The 14374-nt window shown below is 45.2% G+C and overlaps 1 non-coding gene across 1 annotated transcript; it reads right to left on the bottom strand.

The window, feature by feature from the left end:
- Positions 1 to 5530: 5530 nt before the first annotated feature.
- Positions 5531 to 5602, bottom strand: TRNAC-GCA (transfer RNA cysteine (anticodon GCA)). The gene has a single exon. It is a non-coding gene; the product is annotated as a tRNA-Cys (tRNA).
- Between the last annotated feature and the right edge of the window lie 8772 nt (positions 5603 to 14374).

Here is a 14374-nt window from a genome sequence, read left to right as displayed (position 1 = left end):
TAACTACAGATAAAGCTTCCCCTGGCTTGCCCGCAGCTCACCTCCTGCTGCACTGCCCAGCTCCTAGCAGGCCAGGACTGGTACTAGTCCATAGCCCAGGGACTGGGGACCCCTGCCTTAAACTTAAACACCTGTAGAAAGAAATCTCTATCCAAGTAAGATGCACCTTTGTTTTAACATGTGCGGATTCTTGGCACCTCTTTGATTCAAACTTCCACTTCCTGGCTAGGCTTCCTGCCCCATTTGTGGACCATCAGTCACTAAAAGCAGTTCACCGACATGAAATTTGCTGCATGGCCAATTATTTAAATTATGGAGACACTTCCTGGCACCCCCATCCCCCAAATTTTAGTTGCACCTTTGATCCTGTAGACCTGTATTTACCTCAGCCCGTGTGTGTGCGTTAAAAAATAGTTGTGAAGACCTGTCCTGAACCAGATTTATTGGATGGCTCTGGACACAGACAAAGGCAGGAGTGGAGCTGAAACACATCTTTAAAAAATCCTTGGCTGGTGCCAGGCACGGTGGCTGACACCTGTAATCCCAGCACTTTCGGAGGCCAAGGCTGGCGAATTGCTTGGGCCTGAGAGTTCCAAATCAGCCTGGGCAACATGGCGAAACCCCATCTCTACAAAAAATGCAAAAGTTAGCCAGGTGCAGTGGTGTACCCCTGTAGTCCCAGCTACTTGGAAGGCTGAAGTGGGAGAATCTCTTGAGCCCAGGAGGTAGAGGGGGGTTGCAGTGAGCCAAGATCACACCACAGCACTCCAGCCTGGATGACAGAGCAAGACCCTGTCTCAAAAAAAAAAAATTTTTTTTCAATAATTCAGATTGGTTGTTTAGCAAATTGATATTCAGTGGTTTAGCTTTTACCATATTTGGCTTTTGGCTATCTGGTCATTCTGTGAATTGACTTTTGGTGAACTAGTCAGCACTTTTCCCAAATGAATCTAAAGGCAAATTGTGCTGGCCAGTCCTGCATGTGACAATGGCTGCAACTTTAAAATATTTTCTGATTTTCATTATTATTTCCTTTTCCATCCATGAGGTTATTTAAAAGTACTTTTTAATTTCCAAATGCGAATCTTTTTATGAGTTATTTTGTTTTTGAGTTTTGCCTTATAGTCAGAGAATGTAGTAAGTGATGTTGATTTTTTAGAATTTTCTGAGACTGCTTTGTGGCCAAGTGTGCAATAGATGTTTGAAAATGTTCCATGTTTGCCTAAAAGAGTACATATGTGCTAATATTGGTTTAGAATCTAGTTAGAGCTGTGAAATCAAGCTTATCAATCATGTTGTTTATGCCTTCTATAGCTTATCTTTTTGCCTTTGGAACTGTCAGTTACTAAAGAGGTGTTAAAATCTCATATCAGGTTTGTGCATTTATCAATTTCCCTCTGAATTTGTGAGAATTTTTGCTTCATGTATTTGGAGGCTGTGTGCTTACAAATTTAGAATTGTAGTATTTTCCTGGAGAATTGTTCATTTTATTATTAGAAAGTAACACTATCACTAATAATAGTCTTTGTCTATAATCCATTTTGTTTGATATTGCTGCAGCTGCACTAACTTTATTTTGGCAAGTATTTCTTTGATATATCTTTTCCTGTCCTTTTACTGTCAAACTTTGTGTATATTTATGTTTCAGATGTGTCATATAAGAGCATGTAGCTAGATTTTGTTGTTGCTGCTGAATCCAATATGACAATCTCTATCATAATCATGAATCTACTGATTTGAAAGTTATGCTTTCCTTTTTTATTCATTTGGGGGTTACTCTGTAATTTTACATGTTTGGTTTAATAGAATCTAATATTAATTACTACTTCTGATCTTCTTGCAAATGATAGAAAGCTTTTTGAATATGAGTTTAATCACACTGTTCCCTTTCTGTCTTATGTGTAATTATTGTTCTTTTTAGTTACATCTTGTTTTTAAGCCTCTCCCCTGACATTTGAAGTCATTATTTTTGTTTTATACAATCTATGCTGTTTAGATTTACCAATGTGCTCACCACTATCTTTGTTCACTCTTTTTTCTTGCCTCTTTCTTATTCCTTCTGGGTTCAATGTTCTTCCTGAAGCACAACTTTTAAAATTTCTTTCAGCAAGGATATTTTAGAAGTAGATACTTCAGTTATATAAAATGTCTTACATTTTTCTCACTCCTGAATGATACTTTAGCTAGGGAGAGAACTGTTTCACGCTTTTAATATTTTATTCCATTGTCTCCTGACTTTCATTGTTGCTGTTGAAAAGTCTGCTGTCAGTCTAATTATTCCTTTGCATATGATTTAACTTCTCTGGCTTCATTTAACATCATCTCTTTGGCCCGGCATGGTGGCTCACACCTGTAATCCCAGCATTTTGGGAGGCTGAAGTGGGAGGATTACCTGAGGTCAGGGGTTCAAGACCAGCCTGACCAACCTGGAGAAACCCTGACTCTACTAAAAATACAAAAAAAATTAGCCAGGCATGGTGGTGCATGCCTATAATCCCAGCTACTCAAGAGGCTAAGGCAGGAGAATTGCTTGAATCCAGGAGGCAGAGGTTGCAGTGAGCAGAGATCGTACCATTGCACTCTAGCCTGGGCAACAAGAGCGAAACTCCATCTAAAAAAAAAAAAAATCTCTTTATCTGTGGTATCATGAAGTTTCACTGCAATGTGACTAGGTATGGATCTTTTATTTATCTTTCTTGGTACTCGTGAGTCCTAAATCTGAGGTGTCACATCTTTGTACAAGTCTGGAAAATTCTCAGCTATTATATCTTTTAATATTGCCTCTACCCAGGGTGGGCACGGTGGCTCATGCCTGTAATCCCAGCACTTTGGGAGGCTGAGGCAAGTGGATCACGAGGTGAGGAGTTCAAGACCAGCCTGGCCAAAATGGTGAAACCCCATCTCTACTAAAAATACAAAATTTAAAAAATTAGCTGGGCGTGGTGGCGGGTACCTGTAGTCCCAGCTACTCAGGAGGCTGAGGCAGGAGAATGGCATGAACCCAGGAGGCAGAGCTTGCAGTGAGCTGAGATCACGCGACTGCACTCCAGCCTGGGCGACAGAGCGAGACTCCGTCTAAAAAAAAAATTTAGGCCAGGTGTGGTGTCTCCCGCCTGTAATCCCAGCACTTTGGGAGGCCGCGGTGGGCAGATCACATGAGGTCAGGAGTTCAAGACCAGCCTGGCCAATATGGTGAAACCCTGTTTCTACTGAAATACAAAAAATGAGCCAGACATGGTGGCACACACCTGTAATCCCAGCTGCTCAGGAGGCTGAGGCAGGAGAGTTGCTTGAACCCAGGAAGCAGAGGTTGCAGTGAGCTGAGATCGCGCCACTGCACTCCAGCCTGAGCAACAGAGCGAGACTCTGTCTCAAAAATAAAATAAAATAAATATTGCCTCTTCCCCATTACACTTTCTTCTTGTGGAATTTGTATTTGACCTTTGTTGGACCCTTTAGTCTGCACCATCTCTTTTAGCTACTCTTTCATATTTTTCATTTTTTTAGGCCTTTGTGCTTGATTCTTAGTGATTTTTAAAAGATTTACATTCTTTCATTCCTAAATCTCTCTTTAGCTTTGCCTAATGTGTGTTTAATCTGTTAATTAAATGATCAATTTTAGTGACTGCACTTTTCGTTTCAGATGTATCTGCTTTATCTTTTAAAAAAAAATCATAGGTGTCCACGCTTTCAATTCCTCCTGTCTTAAAAATTTTTAAGTATCCTTACTTTATAGTATCTATCTGGTAACTCTATGGCCTGACTTTATGGCTTTATTTTGTTTGGTGTTTCTCACTCATAATAGGCTGGTTCCTTGTATATTTTATTACTTTGAGTTGTGAGGCTGTCTTAAGCCAGGCTTTATCAGTAGGAATCCTGTGCAGCCTGGCTTGAGGGTATGTCCTTCATGGTTTGTGTTTGCTTCTTTTGGATACTCTAGAATCACTGTCAGCCTGAGTACTTTTTTTTTTTTTTTTTTTTTTTTTTTGAGACGAAGTTTCACTCTTGTTGCCCGGGCTGGAGCACAATGGCGCAATCTCGGCTCACTGCAACCTCCGCCTCCCGGGTTCAAGTGATTCTCCTGCCTCAGCCTCCCAAGTAGCTGGAATTACAGGTGCCCACCACCACACCTGGCTAATTTTTGTATATTTAGTAGAGACAGGGTTTCACCATGTTGACCAGGCTGGTCTTGAACTTCTGACCTCAGGTGATCCACCCACCTTGGCCTCCCAAAGTGCTGGGATTACAGGTGTGAGCCACCGGGGGATACTCTAGAATCATTGTTAGCCTGAGTACTTTTTATGTTAACTTTCAGGTTGAGGAATTTCTGAACCATGTAGGTAGTGTAAATTCAAAGCCATAACAAGTGTGAGGATAGATGTATGGTTATGGATTCTCGGGGGTGATGCCCTCTGCCTCCCTAGGAAGAGAAAGATGTCTTGTGTTCTTATGCTAGTGAATGCTTTTTTTTTTTTTTTCCTATGCTTTTACTAATATTATGGCTCTCTAAGAGTTTGACTTGGTACAAGAGAAGGGAGACTCAGGTCTTAGGCCAAATCTCCTGTACCCACATGGCTGTGAAAACTGAAGCACCTTGGCTAGCTCACCATAACCACCACAGGCATTCCCAGGATCAGCTCATATTACCTCTTAGGGTTTTAGTTCATCCACCACTGCCACCCCGGAGATATCCTTTACTGTTATGAGAGCTCAGCTATATATAAGAATATATATTTACTATATCTTGTCTTGCATTTCTGGGTGTTTTGAGGTAGGAGGCATTTTAGATTATCTAGTTGAGAATGTTAATGGTAATAGAACATTCATTTAAAAATAGCGCCCCTTCTTTTTTTGTTCAGCTGTCCTTGTCATTGCTTGGATCATTTCTTCATTGGACTATTTTGCTCACCACAGACAGTTCTTGCTTATCTCTGTCTTTCCTGTGTCTGGCATTGAGAAGGAATCAGATGACGAATGAATGAATGATTCCATGGATGAATGGGCGAGTGAGAACCACTGCCCTCATGTCAGTAGGCATCGTGAAGATAGAGCACGACCAGAGAGTCCAGGCCTCTGTCGGGAAGGTGGATTGGGGCTGTGTTATGCTTGAGCTAGCTTGCAGCAGACAGCCATTTGTTAGCACACCTTCCCAACTTCATGTTCATCATCTCATATTTGTAGCTTGAAATTTGCCATGGTGGGATTATTTTTCACTCTGTGAAATTGGAAAACACTACAAATCACCCCCCTCAGAGCTGGTTGTTAAACATTTACCTGCACTTCACTGATTTGGGGTCATGAAAATGTGTAGAAAAAGTGAAACAAAACCAGGCAAGGTAGAACAAAGCCTTTGGTAAGTGAAATAAAAAGTCCAAGTTGAAGGAATTTATCAGTCTGAGACAGTGACAGGGCTTAAAGTTGCTCCTGGCTTTTTCACAGATTTAGGGAGGCTCAGTATCCTGAGATTTAGGATTGGAGAAGGGTGCTGAATCTTCAACACCAGCTCCGGAGAGTAAAATAAGAACACAGCAGGGGGCACCTGGATTTGAACCAGGGACCTCTTGATCTGCAGTCAAATGCTCTACCCCTGAGCTATACCCCCTGATGAAAGTATAAGCCTAAGCAAGACCTTTTAACTGTGCAGTCATGCCCAACATTCCTATAAAATTTTACCACAGATGCTCATTCCAGCTGGGCCTCCTCAAAGCTGCCAAACCTCCCTAACTGCAATTTTATCTCCCTGATGCAAAACAAGTGACAGTTCCTCTTCCTGTAGCAGCTTCCTTGTACTTTCAGGAAGAGGACTGACACTGGCATTTAGAGCTGGAAGGGCCTTCAGAGTCACTCATCTGTGCCCTTCACAGTGCACGTTTGACAACAGAGATTCAACATTAATGTTCTTCCCAGGCACACACTCCTTATTGACAGATTCAATCTACTCTTTCTGACTTTGGGTTCAGGACCCTGTTACTAAAAGAGACTCTCTTATCTTCTCTTGTCCTTGTCTTCTATTGGCTCAAAATGGTAAAGACTTCATAGACAGCCATATGAATAGATTTACACACATCCAAGACCATGGAGGGGGCTAGAATATGGACTTAGAAGAGCAGGAATGTGCTACATGGGAAGCACTTTCTGCAAGGAAAAGCTACTGGGGAACTCCAAGATTTAAACTTGTGCATGAACTGGACCCCTGGAGCCAGTCCTCACACTCCATGCCCCAGCCCCAGGGATCAGCCAGAGCAGATGGCGGGCACCAGAATTTAAACCACGGACCATGGCAAGCTACTTGTCCTCTGACTATGCTGTAGTTCAGTGGCTCCTTATTTTGGAGAGGCATAGGATACAGAGAGCTGAGGCTTAGGGAATGGAACTGGCAGGAGAGGGGGGCATTCCAGAGGACGAGTGAGTACAGGAGGAACTGGGCTGGAGGAGAGCAGACCTGGCCAGGCACTAGGAGTGCAGATGCTACCTCTGCAGGTGGCATACAGGGGCAATCCCGCTGAGGGCAGGCTGGGTTCACTCCCAGGCATCTGGCTTGGGGATTTGGAGAGTTAGCAGTGCCAATCACTGACACAGCACTTAGGAGGAAGAGGAGGAGGGGGAGGGGACAAGGGGAAAGGAGAGGAGGAGAGGGAGGAGGGGAAGAGAGAAGTAGAGGAGAGGGAAAGAATAGAGAAAAGGAAGAGGAGGGAGAGAAAGAGGGGGGGAAGGAGAGGAGAGGGAAGAAGTAAGAGGAAAGGGAGAAGACAGAGGAGGGAGGAGGAGGAGGAGTTTGAGTGTGGACTTCCTGAGTGTGACTTTTCTGCAAGAACTATGGAGTGAGAAGAAGAGGGTTTTGTTTTACATAGGCAGAGGAAAGAGTGGCCAGCCAGGCAGGAGGACGAGGGGGAAGGAGCAGTGTCCTGAAAGCAAAGGGAGGAGAAGAGAGTTCTACGAAGGGGGAGGAAGGGGACAATAATAATTTTAAAAAAATAATAATAATAGGCCAGGCACAGTGGCTCACGCCTTTAATCCCAGCACTTTGGGAGGTCAAGGTGGGTGGGTCACCTGAGATCAGGAATTCAAGACCAGTCTGGCCAACATGGCGAAACCCTGTCTCTACTAAAAATACAAAAATTAGCTGGGTGTAGTGGTGCATGCCTGTAATCCCAGGTACTTGGGAGGCTGAGGCAGGAGAATTGCTTAAACCCAGGAGGCAGAGTTTGCAGTGAGCTGAGACCATGCTACTGCACTCCAGCCTGGGCAACAGATCAAGACTCCGTCTCAAAAAAAAAAAAAGAAAAAACTAATAACACCTGTTACACAATGCATATTCTGTGCCAGGCATTGGTGTAAGTGTTTATATATATTTATTGGCAACTGAGTATTATCATTGGAAGGCAGTTTTGATAGAAGAGAGGTAGCATGTGGGCAGGGAAGACAGCCGGCCTCGAGCTGAGGAATGAATGGAATTGACAGAGTTGTGAAGACAGAGCTGGGTGAGCAGACTTTTCTTCCAGGGGCTGGATAGTAACCGTTTCGGCTTGCTGGCCCAGATGGCCTCTGTCACGACTGCTCAGCTCTGCTGTTGTTTGAGAACAGCTATAGACAATAAGTAAATGAATGAGTGTGGCTGCGTTTCAATAAAACTTTATTTACAAAAACAGGAAGCAGGCAGGATTTGGCTGTGGGCTATCTTTTCCTGACCTCTGAAATAGACCACACCTTGAAGAAATGCCTGGGCTGGGCGCAGTGGCTCAAGCCTGTCATCCCATCACTTTGGAGGGTCAAGGCGGGATTGCTTGAGACCAGCCTAGGCAATGTAGCAAGACCCCACCTCTACAAAAATAAAGATGAAAAATTTAGCCGGGCATGGTGGTATGCACCTGTAGTCCTAGCTACTTGGGAGGCTGAGGCAGGAGGATCGCTTGAGCCCAGGAGTTTGAGGCTGTAGTGAGCCGTGATTGCACCATCCACTGTACTCCAGCCTGGGTGACAGAGCGAGACCCTGTCTCTAAACAAAATTAAAAATTAAAATAAATAAATAAAAAGAGTGCCTGGGAAAGGAAAGAGAAAAAGGGACACAGGTTAAAGAAAGGATATGTGTCTATTTGAGAAAAAGAGGGGAAAAAAATCACAAAGAGTTAAATCCCAGTAGAGGGCTGAGCAGGGCAAGGTCCCAGAGCCCTTGCTGGGGGTGGGCAGTGGTCAGGACCAGAAGATTGCTTGGGGCTCTGTCTTCATCCAAACTCATGCAGCCCAGCAGGAGATGAGGTGGTGATGTCGCATCACTGTGCCAGCCCCAGCCTCTTAGCATTACAGTAGACGAAGTCAAGTTAATTCACCTCTGCACTAAGGGAGAGTGTGCACCAAGGAACCCTGGGGGGCTTCATCAAACAAAGGAACAGGTAGGCTTTTGGGCAAGGCTGGAGGCTTGGGGAAATTTCAGTGAAGTGGGCTCTAAGCAAAGCAAGGCTGTGGCTGTGGAGATGGGCCTTAGGTGTGGGCTGCACCGTGGGCCTAGGAAACAGACATGAGATGCTGTGTCCAGAAGCCTCTTATCTGAGGTTTTGCCCATGGGTCAGATGTTGAGGCTGCTTCTCTGCCTCAAAGCAACTTGTGTCCTCCAGGCAAAAGTATACTGTTTCAGCTCTAGAGGTTGGAAAAGGAAAGGAAACACATTCTCCTCTGGAGCCTTTGGAGGGAGTATGTCCCCACTGACACCTTGATTTCGGACCACTGAAATTGATTTTGGATTCCAGGTCTCCAGAACTGTATGAGAATAAATTTGAGTTGTTTTAACTTAAAAATTTTTTTTTATTATACTTTAAGTTTTAGGGTACATGTGCACAATGTGCAGGTTAGTTACATATGTATACATGTGCCATGCTGGTGTGCTGCACCCATTAACTCGTCATTTAGCATTAGGTATATCTCCTAATGCTATCCCTCCCCCCTCCCCCCACCCCACAACAGTCCCCAGAGTGTGATGTTCCCCTTCCTGTGTCCATGTGTTCTCATTGTTCAATTCCCATCTATGAGTGAGAACATGTGATGTTTGGTTTTTTGTCCTTGCGATAGTTTACTGAGAATGATGATTTCCAATTTCATCCATGTCCCTACAAAGGACATGAACTCATCATTTTTTATGGCTGCATAGTATTCCATGGTGTATATATGCCACATTTTCTTAATCCAGTCTATCATTGTTGGACATTTGGGTTGGTTCCAAGTCTTTGCTATTGTGAATAGTGCTGCAATAAACATACGTGTGCATGTGTCTTTATAGCAGCATGATTTATAGTCCTTTGGGTATATACCCAGTAAAGGGATAGCTGGGTCAAATGGTATTTCTGGTTCTAGATCCCTGAGGAATCACCACACTGACTTCCACAAGGGTTGAACTAGTTTACAGTCCCACCAACAGTGTAAAAGTGTTCCTGTTTCTCCACATCCTCTCCAGCACCTGTTGTTTCCTGACTTTTTAATGATTGCCATTCTAACTGGTGTGAGATGGTATCTCATTGTGGTTTTGATTTGCATTTCTCTGATGGCCAGTGATGGTGAGCATTTTTTCATGTGTCTTTTGGCTGCATAAATGTCTTCTTTTGAGAAGTGTCTGTTCATATCCTTTGCCCACTTTTTGATGGGGTTGTTTGTTTTTTTCTTGTAAATTTGTTGGAGTTCATTGTAGATTCTGGATATTAGCCCTTTGTCAGATGAGTAGGTTGTGAAAATTTTTCCCATTTTGTAGGTTGCCTGTTCACTCTGATGGTAGTTTCTTTTGCTGTGCAGAAGTTCTTTAGTTTAATTAGATCCCATTAGTCAATTTTGGCTTTTGTTGCCATTGCTTTTGGTGTTTTAGACATGAAGTCCTTGCCCATGCCTATGTCCTGAATGGTAATGCCGAGGTTTACTTCTAGGGTTTTTATGGTTTTAGGTCTAACGTTTAAGTCTTTAATCCATCTTGAATTAATTTTTGTATAAAGTGTAAGGAAGGGATCCAGTTTCAGCTTTCTACATATGGCTAGCCAGTTTTCCCAGCACCATTTATTAAATAGGGAATCCTTTCCCCATTACTTGTTTTTCTCAGGTTTGTCAAAGATCAGATAGTTGTAGATATGCGGCGTTATTTCTGAGGGCTCTGTTCTGTTCCATTGATCTATGTCTCTGTTTTGGTACCAGTACCATGCTGTTTTGGTTACTGTAGCCTTGTAGTATAGTTTGAAGTCAGGTAGCGTGATGCCTCCAGCTTTGTTCTTTTGGCTTAGGATTGACTTGGCAATGCGGGCTCTTTTTTGGTTCCATATGAACTTTAAAGTAGTTTTTTCCAATTCTGTGAAGAAAGTCATTGGTAGCTTGATGGGGATGGCATTGAATCTGTAAATTACCTTGGGCAGTATGGCCATTTTCACGATATTGATTCTTCCTACCCATGAGCATGGAATGTTCTTCCATTTGTTTGTGTCCTCTTTTATTTCATTGAGCAGTGGTTTGTAGTTCTCCTTGAAGAGGTCCTTCACGTCCCTTGTAAGTTGGATTCCTAAGTATTTTATTCTCTTTGAAGCAATTGTGAATGGGAGTTCACTCATGATTTGGCTCTCTGTTTGTCTGTTATTGGTGTATAAACAATTTTTAAGTGGGCTGTTTCATTCTTCCTGATAATATTTCAAAGTTTCTGACAGTCTATGATTTTAGAGAACAGGGTTTCTCAGCAAATAAGAAAATCATAATCTCTCAAAGAAGGAGACTGTCATGACGTTTTAGAGCTGTGGTGTGTCCGGGAGAGACGGTCTTTCCTGTTGACTTTATAGCTGTCTTTAGTCCCACCCAATGTTATCTGAGCATATTTTTATTCTCTCTCTTAGCTCAGTTTTACTTTCTCAGCCACCTTTTGTGAATAAAAATGGCAGATAAACAAGGTGGATGTGACTTTGAACCAGGGACCTCTGGATCTGCAGCCGAATGCTGCCCCAAACGTGTTAACATACTTAATTGGCACCTTTTAGCTCTTGGCACCACATCCAAGACTCTGCTGCTGCTTCCGCATGTCCCAGCAGAGGGCAGGCCTTCCATGTAAGGATGTTCAAGTCCTACCCCCAGTACCTGTGAGTGTGACCTAGTTAGAATGAGGGTCTTTACAGATGTAATCACATTGAGTCACACTGGATTAGGTGGGCCTTAATATGACTAACATCCTTATAAGAAGAAGAGGAGTGGCTGGGTGCTCATGCTTGTAATCCCAGCACTTTGGGAGGCCAAGGCAAGCAGATCACCTGAGGTCAGGAATTTGAGACCAGCCTGAACAACATGGTGAAACCCTGTCTTTAGTAAAAATACAAAAATTAACCGAGTGTGGGGGTGCGTGCCTGTAATCCCAGCCACTCAGGGGGCTGAGGCAGGAGAATCACTGGAACCTGGGTGGCAGAGGTTGCAGTGAGCTGAGACCACACCACTGCACCACTCCAGCCTGGGCAACAGATCAAGACTCTGTCTCAAAAAACAAACAAACAAACAACAACAACAACAACAAAAACAAAGTCAAAGTCATCCATGTTTTTCTAGAACTGACCTGGAAAGGGATCCTCTACTGCGGGGACACAGATGTGCAGTCAGTGTCAGGGGAAGCATTATTATGGGGCAGGGGACTCTCTAGCAACGCCCCCAGCCCTCTACCCTTCTCCAGCCCCCTCCCCTTCATCGCTTACTCTCACAGGAAGCAGTGCTTGACCTTAACTTCTATGTCAGAAAAAATAAGGAACCACTTGGCCTGACCTCCTTCATTACTTTAACTAACATTTCAGTGTATGTCATGCTCCAGACATTGTGCTAGATGCTGGGATACAGCAATGACCAGATTAAACTGGTTTTGGCCTCTGCTCCCTCAACGCCTCACACCATCAAAAGACTCCCTGTCTTTCCCCATCCACACTCCATCTTCCCTCCCCTCTGCTGTCCTTTCTTTCTTAAAGGTCACCCCTCTCTCATGCTGTTGCTTCTGTGCGCACCAGCTCCTGACTTTAGCTCCTGGTTCAGCAAACCTCCTCCTAGCTCTCTCTCCTCTGTCTTCAATGCCTCTCTCTCCATAGAAATGTGCTAAGGCAGATTCATCTCACGCAAGGAATGAACTGTGCTGCAAGTAACACAATTAACCTGAGGGTAGTGGAACCCAAAAGGGAGAATTTATTGTCACAACAAGTAATATCTCACAGAAAGTTTGGGCAGAAATGCAGCCTCCATTTCTCTGACTGTAGTGCAGAGACATGGTTGGCAGTGGTCAAGAGTGGATGCTACTATATTCCAGGAATAGCAAAAGTTATTATAAATCAGTTTTCCCCAAAAGATGATAAATAAGGTGTGAAGTTAATGATAGAGATCAAGTTGAGAGAGAAAGACAGAGCAAACCGGTGGTTGTTGCATTTCAAATGTACAGTGCAGCAGAGCACTTATGATCTGTGTATGCAGTAACAAATACTTTGCTTAATTCTGGATGAAATTATTGATGAGCAGAGTCTGAACCAGATGCGCGGAAAGTGTTTCTCAACTCTTTGTTCTGCTCATCACTGACAACCTCTGCTCTGGAGAAGATACCTTCCATGTGATTAATGCTTATCTGATGAGGTATGTTGATGTTAGAAAAAGTGTGTGGGCATCAGTTTCACCAGGCCCAACTGGGTGCAGTCACCAAGGGCAGTGCCACACAGAAGAGCCTGCTCCTAAACATTAATCCACCCACTGCTTCATTTGCAGAGAAAATATGTTTCTTGATCACTGTGGAAGGAAATAGGGAAAACTGGCACTGACAAAATGGCAGCCTAGGCTGCCATTGTTGGACCTAGGCATCCCTGCGGTCTCTAAACATATGTTGTTTTAGCCTCCTGGCCAAAGCAACAGGGAAAGAGTACAGGATTCTGCTTTTTGATGTGTGCTGGCCACTAATGATGGCAGCAGTGGCCCATCTGGAGCAGCTGCTACAAAGACGCCAGCTGCAGTGGGGTAGGCACATCCCAGGCGCACACTCTGCAGAGCCTGTTGGGGGGCCAGGAACAGGTGGGAGCCCTGCCTCCTACTGAGTTGACGGGGTGGGAGTCTCACCCTCCCAGGTACAGGTGCAGCCACCCAGCCACGGCTCTGGACCTAGGCATCCCTGCAGTCTCAGGGGCCCTGGAAACGCCATGTTCCCTCAGGCTTGAAAGTGCTGCCTGTCCCCACTCCCAGGCCTCTCCCCACTCCCAGTGCCTGCTGCTCCAGTGTGGAGTAAAGTTGTGGCTGAGCCTGGGTGCTGTCATGACCTGGCCAGGTGTGTGTACATGCACTCGGGGTGGCGCTGACACGCCAGCTTCTTGCCGCCTCGGCCCCCTCCAGACTTTGGGCACTGAGGAGCACACCACGGGGACTGGGGGCGGCTCAGTGTGGGCCTGTCAGGTGCTCTTGGCATGAACAGCCTGGGTGCCATGGATGGCATGTCAATGGCAGGAGGCAGACAGGTTTTTGGGTAGAAGGGGGCAGGTCCTCACCCACCTTCAAGTCAGGGATGGCCTGAAGCCAGGCTGTCGGTTCCGGGTGCAGCCCTCAGCAGGGAATGAGAACTTATGGTGCTTTCCTGGGCCGCCCATGGCCACCCATGGACCAGTCAGCACATACTTCCTCCCTTCTGAGCCCATAAAAACCCCGGATTCAGCCAGACTTAGATAGATGGCCAGACTACCAGCTACAGGAAGGAGCTACGCACTTCGGGTCTTCACTGAGCTGTTCTCTCACTCAATGAAGCTCCTCTCCACCTTGCTCACCCTCTAGTTGTCCATGTACCTCAATCTTCCTGGACATGGGACAAGAACTGGGGACCCACTGAATGGCAGGACTGAAAGAGCTGTGACATAAACAGGGCTGAAGCATGCCTTCCAGCTTGCCAGGTTGCAGGCAACAGGAGAGAAGAGCAGTGGTGCTTAAGAGAGCTCAGACCTAGGGGCTCCCAGAGCCAGGGCTATAACACCCTTTTTGGGGCTCTGTGGCTTATGGCATCTCCAAGCTTTTGGATGCCATGCCATCTCCCCTGTCCAGACCCCAGTTCCCACAGTGGAAGCTGCTTGCCTTAGGTCTGGTCCAGCCATAGCCTTGCATGGAACCAGAGCTGGTGCCGGTGCTGGTGCCTGGAGCTGCCCACTACCACAGCAGCTGGCGTGTCTGGCTGTGCACAGTGGCCAGACCCCGCACTCACTTGCTCACCTACCCCTGGCCACTCTGCACCTGGATTGCCCTTGGAGGCATGGGATCCAGGACAGTAGTATGGACTGAGTGCAGCCTGCTGGGCCAAGTGGCCTGAGCCATGGGCCACAGAGGTTTCTGGTTGGGGAACTGGCACCAAAAAAGAAAATCCTGTGTCACTAAGAGT

This window comes from Pongo pygmaeus, chromosome 6, assembly GCF_028885625.2.
Source record: "Pongo pygmaeus isolate AG05252 chromosome 6, NHGRI_mPonPyg2-v2.0_pri, whole genome shotgun sequence".
NCBI lineage: Eukaryota > Metazoa > Chordata > Mammalia > Primates > Hominidae > Pongo > Pongo pygmaeus.
This window is presented reverse-complemented; position numbering and strand designations above follow the sequence as displayed.